This window comes from Somniosus microcephalus, chromosome 3 (assembly GCF_052327205.1).
Source record: "Somniosus microcephalus isolate GS21.2 chromosome 3, FLI_Smic_1.0, whole genome shotgun sequence".
In the NCBI taxonomy this organism is placed as follows: domain Eukaryota; kingdom Metazoa; phylum Chordata; class Chondrichthyes; order Squaliformes; family Somniosidae; genus Somniosus; species Somniosus microcephalus.
Window position 1 is genome coordinate 86,630,037 of NC_140989.1, and position 15,347 is coordinate 86,645,383.

General features: G+C 43.7%; 1 protein-coding gene across 14 annotated transcripts in view; it reads right to left on the reverse strand.

The window, feature by feature from the left end:
- nrxn1a (neurexin 1a) overlaps positions 1-15,347 on the reverse strand; it is a 2,435,560-nt gene that overhangs the window by 777,427 nt on the left and 1,642,786 nt on the right. The window lies entirely within an intron of this gene.

The window sequence follows — 15,347 nt, forward strand, 5'->3', positions numbered from 1 at the left end:
CAGTCTATTATTTACAAAGGATGAAAACAACCATCGAATAGATCTGTAACACATCTCCCCATAGTCTTGCAGTTTTTTTCCCCTTTTGATTTGCACTGCCGATTCCACAGCAATGGAAATTTTCCACAGAACAAGGCACAACTGGGAGTAATGAGAAGACAATGATCTTATCAAAGGGTTACGATGGCATCACAAAGTGTTCATAACCATCATCAGAAGTCAAGATGACATTACAGTGACTATTAAAATGGATTCCAACCATTAAAACAATCTAGAGGGTTGATACACAATTGCATCCACACAAGAAAATTAATGACTGTGACATTACTGAAATTTTGTGGAGGAATAACAATAAACGTATGTCCAGTGTATAAACACACAATGCTTAATTACTGTTTGTTAAACAGTTGACTTATTGTTGGTAGTTAAGGGGGCTGCTCTACTCAGTGTTAACGCTGTGACTGAAAAAAGCTAGGTTTGGAAATTGTTTAATAGCTCAGGAAAAATATGGACAATGAATCATCTGTACAAAAAATGATTATGAAACTCTAGGTCACAAAAACAAAAGAATTTTATATTCATTATTGTTTTTGCTGAAATCCCCCAAAATAACAGAGTTGAAATACTTTCTTGTTTTGAAATTGCACAATTTACTACTGTTTATGCAAAACATTTTAATAAAAGCGTTTCTTCCTGTCTGATGAACCTGTTGTAATGCCTGCCCACATCTTCAAGCTGTAAACACCCACTGGTCCTGATTTGTTGACACTGCAGCTCGTGACGAATCTTAAGGTTAATAGTAGTTGTTTTTTTAAATGTCCCCAAAAAAGAAAAATACAACTCAAAACCTGTAAAAACCACAAAGTATGCAGCTAAAAGATGGTGTCTGAAAGCATTTTCAAAGAGTTTTGATGCATGTGAAAACTGCTGAAGCCTTGGTCTCATGGATCATGATGGTACAGGAGACTTTGGTTTATCCGGAGGTTATATGTCCGGAATACTCGATCTAACGGCAAAAAATCAGGAGCCGTTTTCTATAAGTTTTTTTAGTTCTCATTGCTTTTTTTTCCCCAGTCAGGTACTGCAAGGTCTGTAGCTATAGCAACAGCTTCAGCCAGAGACGCTTGCAGCTGCAGCCGACTGTTTTGAAGCTGTTAGGGTTTGTTGATTCACACGGAGCTTTTCAGTTCCGTATCTCTCAACATTAACGCTGGTATGTCCGGCACTTTTGATGGTACGGCACCAGCTCGGTCCCGTCAGTGCCGGATATCAGAAAGTTTCCTGTATGTGAGTACTTTCAATATGTTACATTACTGCTAACTTGCAATGAATATCTTGTCAGAAACTATGAGGATACCTTTCAACTTTGGTGAGGGCATAAAACTTTCAGTATTGGATTGGCAGCTTGTTATACACCCCGTCTGATATTCTTTTCAAATAGAACGGAGAATCAGGCAGGGTCTGTAATGGCCAGCAAATCCAATTTTGCCAGTTCTACACTCCCGTTAGTTGAAAATCACCATATATAAAAAATGCAAACTTGACTGAATATAATTCGCACTTTTGACACTTTGTACCAGCATTGCAATTCTCAGATTACTTATCAGAACAACCTGCAAGCAGAGTCAAACTCACTCCATACTACACAAACCTCAGAAGAGCATCACCTACCACACGATTGTGAATGTTTTTCATTTCTCACACGAGCCACTCATAGCTGATCCATACATGGCAAGCTACAAAACTAGGAAAAGCTGAGCAACACTTTTAAAAAAGTTGGCATAGTCACGTTTCAGGATCTTTGATCACTTTTCTTTGTGGAAAGGATTTTAGGGTTAAGTAAATTTGCATAGGTTTAAAAAAAGTCACAAGCTGCAAACATTGATACGAAAGCTAGAATGTCACAGCTCACAGTCTATTTTAAACTAATACAGCGATGGTTAATTTTCTTATCAGAAACTCATTATCCAGACGCCCCCATTCATTTTGAGATCAGCAAGAGGCGCTCTCTTTAAACCCATACCCTAAGGCGGGAGGATCGGTGGCCAGTTGTATTCACAGGCCTATTAGCAAATCACTGAATGAGGAGGAAGTCAGCATCACAGCTCTCCCCCTAGGTGGAAACGCAAGAGAGAAAGGAACAAAAGAACAAAAGAACACAGGGGCCATCAGGTGTTAAACAAAAGACTTGCGGGTATAAGCCTGGGGCCTGGAACTGGAAGCCAAAATGTACCAAGTCTGTTTTTGCCATTAGAGGTAGTCGAGAAAGATGTTGCCAAAAAGAAGAAAGTCACCCACAAAAGGGACAGGGCACCCGCTTTATTATTTTTTCCCATTATTCAAGGAGAGAAGTGAGATTGAGTGAAGTACAGGAAACTTTGTGCTATCCGGCACCCATGGGACCGAGCTACTGCCGTTTTTTTAAAAGCTCCGGATAGACCAGCGTCAATGTTATCAGATAGGAGCTTTTCATCGCAGTATCTGACCACAAACACTGTTGCTCAGCAACAGCTTGTAAACACTCGGCCCATGGCTTGGAAGCGTCTCTGAAGCTGTTGCTAAGATACAGAGACGCTTTCTAGAGCCTGCCGTGTCTGACCACAAACACTGTTGCTCAGCAACAGCTTCTAAACACTTGGCCCAGTAGCTTGGAAGCGTCTCTGAAGCTGTTGCTGAGCGACAAAGACGCTTTCCAGAGCCTGCCTGTGAAAAGAATGCTAGGAGAAAAAAAAACACCAAACCAAAACGGCTGCTGATTTCTGCCGTTAGATCAAAGTTGCCGGACATTCAACTTTCGGATAGCACAATGTTTCCTGTAAGTGGAATTTGCTTTGACTGTTACTCCATATATTCACTTGCAGTTTGTGAGGGCAGGGAAGTGGACGTGAGTCTAGATTCGGATCAGCCATGATCCTATTGAATGGCGGAGCAGGCCCGAGGGGCCGTATGGCCTACTCCTGCTCCTACTTCTTATGTTCTTATGTTCTTAAATGAATAAGGATGTTTAAAATCAGATTTTATTGCCAATTAAAAAAAAGGATTAAAAACAAATCAGATGCTTAGTGTGTACAAACAAGAGAAATACAGTGGGAAAATTGGATGCAAAATATCCTGGACATGTTTGAAGAAATTCTGTGAAATAAACAGTTTTATTTTGAATATCACTAATACAATTTCGTCATTGCTACTGATTTTTCCCTTCCTTCCGCCTTCAGTTTCCCCTGCCCTCTGCTCTTCATTACCATCCACTCTGCCATCTTTCAGTGCCCTCCTCGCCCCATCCAATTTCAACTCTACCCGCCACCGTCCCCATCCATTTTTGCTCTTTGCCATTAATGTTGCTCCTTCCTCTCGCCATGTATTTCTCCCCTCCTCCTGCTCACTCCTACCCAAGTCTGGTGGCAAAGGTCCCCCTTCAGCTCCACGTGCTGCTATTAGTATTAATGTTCTGGATTTCCAGCTTTGTATACTGTAGCCAGAAACTCCTGTTCTCACGCGAGTACCCACCTACAGTATACAGAAGCGGAAATCTAAGCAATTAGTGCTAGGACCAGGACACAGGAGGAGCTGAATCTCTCCAATGTATTAGCCATGGGAGGAAGCCAGAAGGCAGTGGTTTGTGTCAGCAAACACTGACACAGTGACTAGGCCCTCAAAATACTGACTGTTTGTGTGAATGGGTAGTGGAAATCTGGAATTCTCCTCCAAAAAAGTGTTGAGGCTAGGTCAATTAAAAATTTCAAAACTGAGATTAATAGAGTTTTGTTAGGTAAGGTATATGGAAGCAAGTCAGGCAAATGGAGTTGAGATACAGATCAGCCATGATCTAATTGAATGATGGAAGAGGCTCGAGGGGCTGAATGGCCTACCAATGTTCCTATATGCTGATGAATGAGTTGTGTGTTGATGGCCAAATTATGATCAGTTTTGTGCTAGGGATTTATATCCAGAAGGAACAGGGTCCACTGTTTAATCCTGTTTCACTCTGCAGTCTTGCAGAGAAGTGTGAGATTCCATCACCATCTGAGCTAACCCTATGTCCCAGGGGTGAAAGGGCAGTGTTTCAACTCACTTAGCCACTCACTTTATTGGCAAGACAGTATTAAAATGGTAACTTTTATGCGGCCTTATAAAACCTCTGTAAACCATTATCTCCTTCTATTGAAAGACAAGACTAATATACCCAACAAGGTTGAGATAGTGCAACTTTAATGAAAATACTGTGCCAGAGATCTGACTCTGTTGCAGGTATCATGTAATGATACAGGAAATAAACAGCTAAAAAGAAATGCATTATAGATGTTGCCAACTTGAGCACAGCACTCTCCATGCTCTCAGTGGGTTGAAATATGAGCCACACCACGGGTTTCTTTAGAAACTACATTATAAACCTCAGATCTGGCCTCTGATCTCATTCCAAGGAGCAATTTCTTCAGTCTGTTCAGTAAATGTTTAAACTGTGTATATGGGAAAAAGAAAAAAAAAATTTAACTTGGGTTTCCATTAATTTCCCCCAAAAATACAGTGAACATTTGCACTATTTTTTGTTTAACTTGGAACTGTCTAACTGTGCTTTGGGTTGAGGGAGGCAGGAGAATGCCAGTATTTCTCAAAGAAGGAATGGGGAGGAGTCTGCCAATATTAAATGGGGGAGGGGCAAAGAATGCCATCTTGAACTCTGGGGGAGGGGAGAGGGAAGAGTGCCATTTTGGACGGGAAGGAATGGAATAAGAGTACCAACTTAAATAGGTTGGAGTAGGAGAAGATGGGCAGGCTGAATTGACAAGGGAGAGGGGAAATATTATGAATTGGGAGGGTTGGAGGAGAGAGTAGGATAGATGGGTATCAGCGTTCTCCAAAGATAGGGAAGAGGAACAAGGACTTCAATGAAAAGGAGAATCAGGTGTGGTACACAACAGATGGCAGATCTGCTACAACCACTTTTCCACCCAATGGGGAAAGCTAAAATCTACTCCATTATGTCTAAAATCTATTGAACAATGTACAGCACAATAGAATATTGTCAAAATTTCCAGGACATTTGCTGTATCATCTTCTGAACGTAAACAACTGCATTTGAATGATACAGTCCTGGGCACATTTAGATTGTCCCCAGTTCTTTTTTAAATGTATGCAGAGGGATAGGTCTGGCTAGTTAATGTACAATCTATTAATTCAAATGTTTGGCTATTGGAAACTATTTGTTTATTTCAATGGGAATAAGATTCATCATAATGCAACTCAATTTAGTAGTCAGTGAAAATGCAGTGAAAGGTGCATGTATCACAGATAGCCCATAAGTCACTTCTGTTAATAATTGTTAAAATACAGGCTTATTCGTAAAATAGGTTCATATTTTATTACTTTTGACAATTTAAATAAAGTTGTTCCAACTCACCCTCTTGTCAAAGGTGGTAAACATGTGACCTGCTGCTATTTTTCTGCTATCGGTGCCCGTAGTTACTATTCCCCTGAATTATTATAAATTAAAATAGGAATCTCTCCCTGGTGGACCTTCTGCTTGGTTGTATCCTGACACAACAGTGTCTGTGGAATGTTGCCCTCACCCACTCAATGGCACCGTGCACTGAAGCAGCACCGTACTGTATCAACCTTTTCACTTTCTCAGAAGAAGAAAGGTTTCATCTTTTCACTGATACTAAAGCATGCGGATAGTGAGTGACAGATTTATTCCTTTGTTATTTCTTTTTATATTTTCATGAGTCAGGAAGCACACTCAAAAAAGCCTTAAATTTCTTCATTTTGCAATATTATGAAAAGCATTTCATTAAGACTCCAACTTTGTTAACAATCCTGGACATAATCAGCCTAGCGGGACTGCAGTAGCACATTATATCTCCACAGCAGGCTGACGAGATAATCTACTTGTCAGTTCTCAAGCACCTTGTGTGGTAGGGCAAGCTGTCAATGGAGAGTACAGACAGTTTGGCAGTTGTTCAGGGTTAGGAGTTAGGAGTTATTGGGTTCAGACACGCCCTACTTAACGTATTCCAAATTATGCATTGTACATTAATCAATTCACAAAGCAATGTTTGCCACTGGATAGGTGGCATTTCTTAGAGGATTTATTGGCAGTCTAGTATGAACGATAAAAACGACACTGTATATTATTTGGTAAAATAGTAGAAAAGTACTCTTAATTCAAATCAATCTACTGTATATTTAATTGAAATAAGAGTACCATACATTCAGAAAGTAAAGTTTTATTTAATTAAATATTGCAGATACGTCCTTGTAATTCTGAACGTGGTGAAAAATTACTGCATTGTAATAAGAAAAGAATCATTTGATTGTTATGCACACTCACAATGAAATAATGCATTTATATATTGCTTGAAGGAGATAATAAATATTCTTGCAATAAAATGTCAAAAATGTCCTTTCTTTTTGTGATAACCTTCAAAACAATTAAAGTACCACAGTACAGAGGGGAAAAAAATCAAGTGCTCATAAAAAGCAGATATGGGAAGGAACACATTGCATTACAGTTCAATGTCAGAGTAACCATCCATACAAATCAGCACTGATTTTACAATGTGTAGATTAGTACTCAGTGTATTACGCACATGAGATTTACAGCAATGGTTCATTCGCAGTGGTTTGAAGATCCAGTGTGATACTGCTGAAATTACTTTGTAATGCCCCTTCTTCTTAGGCAGTCCCTCGGAACCGAGGATACATAGATACATAGATACATAGAAGATAGGAGCAGGAGTAGGCCATTCGGCCCTTCGTGCCTGCTCCGCCATTCGATGAGATCATGGCTGATCCTTTAATTCAGTATCCCGTCCCCGCCTTCTCTCCGTAACCCTTAACCCCTTTTGCCCGTAGAAATATATCTAATTCCCTCTTAAATATATTTAATGAGCTGGCGTACACTGCCCTCTGTGGCAATGAGTTCCACAGGTTCACCACTCTCTGATGACTTGCTTCCACATTAAAAATGAGTTCGCAGGTGACTGATGAGTCCAATGCGGGACCTACAGTCTCTGTCACAGGTGGGGCAGACGGTGGTTGAAGGGGCGGGTGGGTGGGGTGCTTGGGTTGACGTGCGCTCCTTGCGCTTGGCTTCCGCTTGCTCCCGGCGAAGAGACTCGAGGTGCTTGGCGCCTTCCCGGATGCTTCTCCTCCACTTTGTGCGGTCTTGGGCCAGGGATTCCCAAGTGTCAGTGGGGATGTTACACTTTTTCAAGGAGGCTTTGAGGGTGTCCTTGAAGCGTTTCCTCTGCCCACCTGGGGCTCTCTTGCCGTGCCGGAGCTCCAAGTAGAGCACTTATTTTGGGAGTCTCGTATCGGGCATGCGGACAATGTGACCCGTCCATCGGAGCTGATTGAGCGTGGTCAGAGCTTCGATGCTGGGGATGTTGGCCTGAGCAAGAACACTGATGTTGGTGCACCTATCCTGCCAATGGATTTGCAGGATCTTGCGGAGGCAGTGTTGGTGGTACCTCTCCAGTGCTTTGAGGTGCCTGCTGTACATGGTCCATGTCTCTGAGGCATACAGCAGGGCGGGTATCACTGCTGCCCTGTAGACCATGAGCTTAGTGCCGGGTTTGAGGTCCTGGTCTTCAAACACTCTTCCTCAGGCGACCGAAGGCTGCACTGGCACACTGAAGGCAGTGTTGGACTTCGTCGTCGACGTCTGCCCTTGTTGACAGTAGGCTCCCGAGGTATGGAAAGTGGTCCACGTTGTCCAAGGCCTTGTCGTGGATTTTGATAATCGGGGGGCAGCACTGTGTGGCGGGGACAGGTTGGTAGAGGACCTTTGTCTTATGGATGTTTAGTCCGTAAATTACTTTGTAATGCTACCACACATTCCACAACAATTATTTTCTTCCCAGCTGTTTTCCTCTCCTATATATCCCTATGAATCTCCTAGTCTATATGCTTGTTTTTCTCTCTCGCACACACATACATTCTCACCTCTTTGTTTACTTTTTATGCCTCTCATTCATCATTATTGTTCTCTCTTCTGATATCTTCCCCAATTTTCGCACCTTTTTTCCTGAAGGCAGCGGGCTTTAGTTCCATGGCTGCTGGTAGTTCCCTGGTATTTTGTTCAAGTGGTCATTTTTCATGTTGGTCTGCTGCTCAAGTGTGAGGGATATCATAGACTAGCTAATTCTGCCTTCCTCCACTGTCCATGCATATATGTACTTTCTAGAAAGCTTTATTGGATGGCCATCAGGTGCAGAAACTTGGGTTGATTTTTTCCTCCTCGTCAGTTCAAAGACACTGAGGGTAATTTTGACTTTGCGAGATAGTGTAAAATGGGTGATAGTGAATCAGCTGTCTGTTTTACATCTCTCTCGATTTTTATTTGCATTGAAGTCAATGGAAATAAAAACCAGGAGAGATGTAAAACAGACTGCTGATTCGCTATCACCCATTTTACATTATCGCACAAAATCAAAATTACCCCCAGTGAGCCCAATACATTATCCCAACTACATTCCTGGTTACAATACAACAGTGGCTCCAATTCAAAAGTACTTCATTGGCTGGAAAGCGTTTTGAGACGTCCGGTGGTCGTGAAAGGCGCTATATAAATGCAAGTCTTTCTTTTCTTTCTTTAAGATCAAGTAACTCAGTACAAACTAAAGACCAAAACAGGATCTTCCTAGACTGCATGCCTCAGTACTACAACATTTAATACATTTACTCCCTGGTATTGTTCAAAAAGCTCCCCAATATGAAGAGCGGGTCTTTTAACCACAAAGTGAGCTTGCAAAGACTCCGATCTGCAATGGCCCTTCGTAGCGAGCCACCAAGGTTCATAGGAATTTCACAAAAATCTTGTGGCATTCTATTTAATCCACTTAATAGAAATTTGAATAAAATGAAAGCAATCTGTGCTTATGCACCAGGCAAACAAAATAGTTTGCTTGCCAATATATAAAACTGTTCAAATATTTTGGGTTGAAATTCTTCCAGTCGATGATATTTGAAAAAAATGTCAACATGAGTACAAGATACGAGTTTGCCTTCACAATTCCTCATGTGTTGAGTTCCTGATCTCAACCAAGGAAATAAAGAGTGAGTGAGTGGAAGCCAGGTATGTCCCACAGAGACGGAAAATTAGATGTTGTGGGCGTTGGTGATTGGTCTGGACCCTTGGTTGGGAAATGCTGCAGAATGGTGCAAAGAAGGGAAAGAAAATGGAGGGTTTAAACTTTACACTGATGCATTTATATTAATGTTCCATCAATGAGCTGACACAAGTTACTTTGATCTTTTAGGAGCCACTTTTGTTCCTTTCACTTTTATATCCTTGACTGCAGTTCACGCAGACATTTCTCAGTGCACTTTTTAAATTCTTTTTGCTTCGCTTTAAATTTTACTCATTACATTCCTGTTGTTTTTAGGAAGGGTCAGCTACCATGACAGAGTGTTTTTGTGTATGTAGGAATCTTGCAGAATTTTTAAAATGAGGTGTACATTTTAATCAAAATATTAATATCTTCACTGTAACAAAAGCATAGAAGTAGGGTTTTGACAGAAATGCAACTTGTTGCATAATTACTGCATTCCCCTAAAAGAATTTAATGTAAAATTTAAAATGCAAATGGTAGGTTATTTATCATTCATCTAGACTTGTAAGGAAAACTGCTCTGAATGCAGTGATATATAGGGGGGAATTTTAACCTAAAAAAATACAGGCAGGTTTGGAGCATGGGGGTAGTTAAATTGTTAAAAATGGGATTCCCGACCTGATCCCCCCTCCAACCCGCCCACTTCCGGTTTTAATGGAGGTGTGACGGGGGCGGGATGGGTGGGTGACCAACCCGCTCCCAGTGGGTGGAACGTCAATTTAAATATTATTAATGACACTGGAAGCCTCTTTTTTAGCCTCCATTTAATTGCCTGTGGACGGGTTTCACATAATTTGTGAAACCTGGCAGTTAAAACGAGGCGGGGACTGCTGGATCCAGGTGGTAAGTTGCTTTATAACTACTTCCTGGATCTAGGGTCCCTACTTAACCTACCCCTGTGATCGGAGAACCCCCCTCCCCAGGCCTCTGATCCCCTTCCCAGGCCTCCCCCACTCCCCAGGCCTTCACCCCGCCCACCACCACCAGGCCTCCGATCACCACCCCAGGCCTTCCCCTCCAATGATGATGCCGAGGCTGGTCACAATCCTCCGGTGGCCGGCCCCAATCTTCTCTCTTCCCCCTGCTCCCTCCAATCTCTGCCCAACCTCCTCCCCTTTTAATGGCATGGCCTGATCCCCGATCGCTAGCCAAACCCCTCTCCCCCACCAATCCTTTTCCTGGCTTCGATCCCCGGTCCTCTCTCTCTCCCTCTCTCTCTCTTCCCCTCTCACCCCCATCCCCGATTTTTTTGCCCGGCCCACGATCCCTGGTCCGCTCTCCCCCCAATCGTTTGCCCAGTCTCCGATCACCGGTCCTCTCTCCACCCCACTCCCCTGATCCATGGCCCAGCCCGGCCCTCACATGAACCCGCCCTTCCTTTTTGCTCCATGTGGCCACAAGCCTACCGCCCGCAGCCAGCCACTCATTCCCGCCCGCAGCCAGCCAGCCTCTCACTCCCAGGTTTCCTGATCACATCGGAGCCCCAAACGCCCTCAAACCGCCTTCCTCCAAAACATTCCGGCCATAACGTCGGCCTATGGATTCAATCGTGCCCCCAAGTTTCCTATGACCACGTGAATAGGATGAGCCTGTCCATGTGGTCATAGGAAACATGTAGAATTGGTACTGCCAGATCATTAGATTGAGTCAGGTATGCAGCCAGCACTACCCGCGCTATTAATTGGCCGCACACCTGATGCCTCTTAAAGGAGAAGTGCAGTTTGATTGTAATCGGCAAGGAGTGCTTGCCTAGCGTGAGGGTCTTACTGACTGGCTGGAACATGCCTGATATAATAGCACACGATGCAAAGTCTGTGAGGATCAGGTGAATAGGTACTGCAAGCAATTTAACCCCTCACACACCACGTTCTCATTGGATGTGGGTGGTTAAAATTGGGGCAAATATATAATTACCACCTTGTCAATTGTAGAAAAAATTATTTGTCCAAGATGTGATAATGACCTTACCATAAGACACAATTAAAAATGATCAAAGATTATACATTTGACCTGCCAACTGCAATACATCTGCTATTGCTATTTTGTTGCCGATTGACGACATGCAAATGTGCACAGTGCAAAAATTTAAATACCATTCATTTTCTGCAAATAAGTCTTACATTGCAAGAATAGTACAGCACCGTGTTAATATTGCTTGTGCTCAATTTGTGCAATTTTGGCAAAATCAGGTTTGTAGATAAATGTTCCTCACTTCAAAAAAAATATATAGTGATCAGTTTTGCATCACAATCAGCATTTTCTGAGCTCATTTCAACACTAGCTCCGCAATGCTCAACGATAGATTAATGGCTTCAGTTCAATGCTTGACGAACAGTTCAGGTCCTCTGGGCAATGATGACAAGCAAAAGGACTAATTTCAGCTTCTGTGACCTTTATTATCTATATGTGTGCTTCATGGCTGTTTAAGTATTAAGTCAGGTGCCGTCCTAGAAAAAAATGTGGCAATGGGCCCAAAATGTGGCACCCGCAGCCAATCAAACATAGTCTCTGAACCAAGATAAATAATTAGAACTAATGGTTGTAAACCTATCTGAACCCAGAAAGTAATAGGATGGCCAGTCATTCGCAAACATGAGAAGCCTGTTTGGTTAGTGGTTATTAATTCATAAAAACAGAGACTGGTTTTTACTCCCAAGGAAGCAGATTATTCATCATACAGAGACAATGTGATCAAATTCAGTGATCAAAGCCGAGAAGCTGCACGCAGACATAAGTCTCTCGGACAGCATTGCTAAACTAGGCTTCGACAAATGTAATATGCTTATTTCTCAGCTGACTTTGCATGAAGTGGCTGTGTCAATCATAAGAGATGGGCTGCTTCTATCAGCAGTTGGGAGGTGTAATATTATCCAACTGTACCAGTGCTTTCTTTCATCTTCAAAGATATAAACTAATGTGTTCATTAGCAACCTAAATCCATAAACGCCACTTTATATCAAGCTGCATGGTGCATGATATCACAAAGCATTGTCTTTATACTTCATTTGTTCCGATCTTTCATGACAAAAGAGTTCAGAGCCTAGATTTTACTCTAAAGTTAATTTGCTAATCTCATTTTTCAAAACAGGCAACAGGATGGAGGAAATGGTAATTCGGCCCAACCAGTCTGTGTCGGCGTTTACCCTCCACGTGAACAAATAGGTCGAATCACATTTACCCACCCTGTTCCCATATCCCTTCAACACTCATCCAATCTGAAGTCTCCCCTTGACATTCAATGGCATTACCATCGCTGAATCCCCCACTATCAACATCCTGGGGGTTACCATTGATCAGAAACTGAACTGGACCAGCCATATAAATACTGTGGCTACAAGAGCAGGCCAGAGGCTGGGAATTCTGCGGCGAGTGTCTCACCTCCTGACTCCCCAAAGCCTTTCCACCATCTACAAGGCACAAGTCAGGAGTGTGATGGCATACTCTCCACTTGCCTGGATGAGTGCAGCTCCAACAACACTCAAGAAGCTCGACACCATTCAGGATAAAGCAGCCCGCTTGATTGGCACTCCATCCACCACCTTCAACATTCACTTCCTCCACCACCGGCACACTGTGGCTGCAGTGTATACCATCTACAAGGTGCACTGCAGCAACTCGCCAAAGCTCCTTCAACAGCACCTTCCAAACCCGCGACCTCTACCACTTAGAAGGACAAGGGCAGCAGACGCATGGGAACATCACCACCTACAAGTTCCCCTCCAAGCCACACACCATCCTGACTTGGACCTGTATCGCCGTTCCTTCACTGTCGCTGGGCCAAAATCTTGGAACTCCCTTCCTAACAGCATTGTGGGTGTACCTACACCATATGGACTGCAGCGGTTCAAGAAGGCGGCTCACCACCATCTTCTCAAGGGCAATTAGGGATGGGCACTAAATGCAGGCCTAGCCAGCGACGCCCACATCCCATCAATGAATTTTAAAAAAAGTAATTGGCCCTGGTTTTAACTCCCTGGTGTATTCCCTGCTCAGGTCAGAGTTAATAATACAATCTGGTCTCAAAGATGTCATTGGGCCGCAACATGCATAGTTAAAGAAGGACCCTGTTGGCTCCGGACCCATGTCCTTGCTGCCTGCTTAGGAGAGCGGGTTAAAATTGCAGATGTTGCGATCTTGGTGGCTATCGGACAGGGAAGAGCCAGGGCAATTTTAACTGCCCACCCGCCAGGTTTCTGCTGAGTGAGTAGGGTTAAAATCAACCTCACTCTCACCCTAATGAGCACACATGCAGAGAGTATAAGCACAGACAAATCACTTTTTAATGGATTTAATTTGGGCTGAAAGCACAAAACCAGAATGTTCACAAAGCCAACAGAACAAAGAATGAAACCTGAACATGTGTTGGGGGAGTAAGGTTATATTTGTGAAAAGAAATGTTGCAGATTTGATTCTAATTATTTTCTGTAGACATTATACAGTAGCTTTGCTGCATTCATTGTGACAGGAATCTTTTCAATGTATCACATTAATCCATGTAAGTACAATATAATCTTCTTATAGCAGACTGATCTGTGCCACCATGAGTTACACAATGTCCATTTGAACTAGACAAATTACATGGCTAGTTTTTCTTTTCCCAATACTTTCTATACCAACACTCTTTCGATAGAGAGAAAGTGGGTGAAATAGGGATCAGAGACATAGGGGTCGATTAGTCGGGGCAGTTAAAATGGAGGTGGGTGTAGTGTATGTACCTTTAAGAGAGAACTACTTTTAAAGTTCCTGTATACTGTACTACCGGCAGTGACCACACCTGTATATAAGCCTTGAGCATGCCTCTGTACTGTTAGTCTTTAGACTACCCTCCTCCAGTAAACACCTGTTGATTGTTCATTTACAGCCTCCGTCTAGTTATTGGGAAAACATCATACTTTAAGAATCATGGATTCAACAGTGGCGACGAGGTCGATTCGAATCTACCTGCAACTCTGCATTTCCTTTCAAGGATTCGCTCCGGGAGGACGGTGGAAGAAAGTCGAGGCCAGAAGCACGGGCGTCAACCACGAGCAACCGCCCAGTCATCCGGCAGAGAGTGAACATCGCAGGGGAGGCTTGGTTCTCCAGCCACGACGATCCAGCAACAGACTGGCAACAGGTACAGCGCAGACCCTTCCCGGACAGTGGCGGCTGGAGCCGACCGATGGCACAGAAAAGGCCGAGCAGCGTCGACGGGGTAAGAGAGAGGGTGAAGCGCACAGGGTGCAGCCGGGGGTTGAAGACCGAGCGGCGTCGACGGAAAACAAAAAAGAGAGAGAGGGTAAAGCACAGCCGGGGTTCAGGACCGAGCGGCGGCAACGAGAGAGGCGCACAGGAGAACGCGCAGAGCGCAGCCAGGGCTCAAGGGCTGAGCGGCGTCCGCGGGGAAAGAAAGGAAGCGCGGGAGACACCATTGAGCCGCGGAGAAGAAGGGAGAGCGCGGGAGACGCCATTTTAGAAGCCGCAGCGGAGAAGAAGGGCGAGCGCGGGAAGAAAGGAAAGCACGGGAGACGCCATTTTGAGCCAGCGGAGAAGAAGGGAGAGCGCGGGAGACGCCATTTTAGACAGTTTAACCACACCCAGGGATGCCGAAGAGTGGCAGTGTCACTGCGTTCGACAATGAAGTCGAAGATTGGGCGACATATGTGGAATGCATTGAGGTGTACTGCAAGGCGAATGAAGTGCCAGATGCTAGGAAAGCACTGGTTTTCTTGAATTCCATGGGTGCAAAAACTTATGGCTTACTGCGAAACCTAATAACCCCAGAGAAGCCAGTGGATAAGGATTTCGAAAGCATAGTGGAAATCCTACAGGACCACTTAAACCCCACACCGCTGCTGATAGCAGAAAGATTTAAGTTCCACAAAAGGAACCAGCATAAAGACGAAAGTAATGCTGAGTACTTAACGGAACTGCGCAAGCTATCGAAACACTGCCAGTTTGAATTGGGACTAGCAGATACGTTAAGGGACAAGTTTGTGTGTGGGCTTCAAAGTGAAGGAACCCAGAAACGGCTTCTATCAGAAAAGGATCTTACGCTGGACAAGGCTTTCAGCATGGCAGTATCACACGAAGCAGCCACACGGGGCGCTGCAGAGATACAACAGAGACCGCAAGAATATGACACAAATGAAATGTCATATGGAGCAGGGAAGTGTTATCGCTGCGGCAGAACAACACACGACCAGAAGGATTGTTGGTTCAAGGACCAAGTGTGCAGACAGTGTGGAAAAGCAG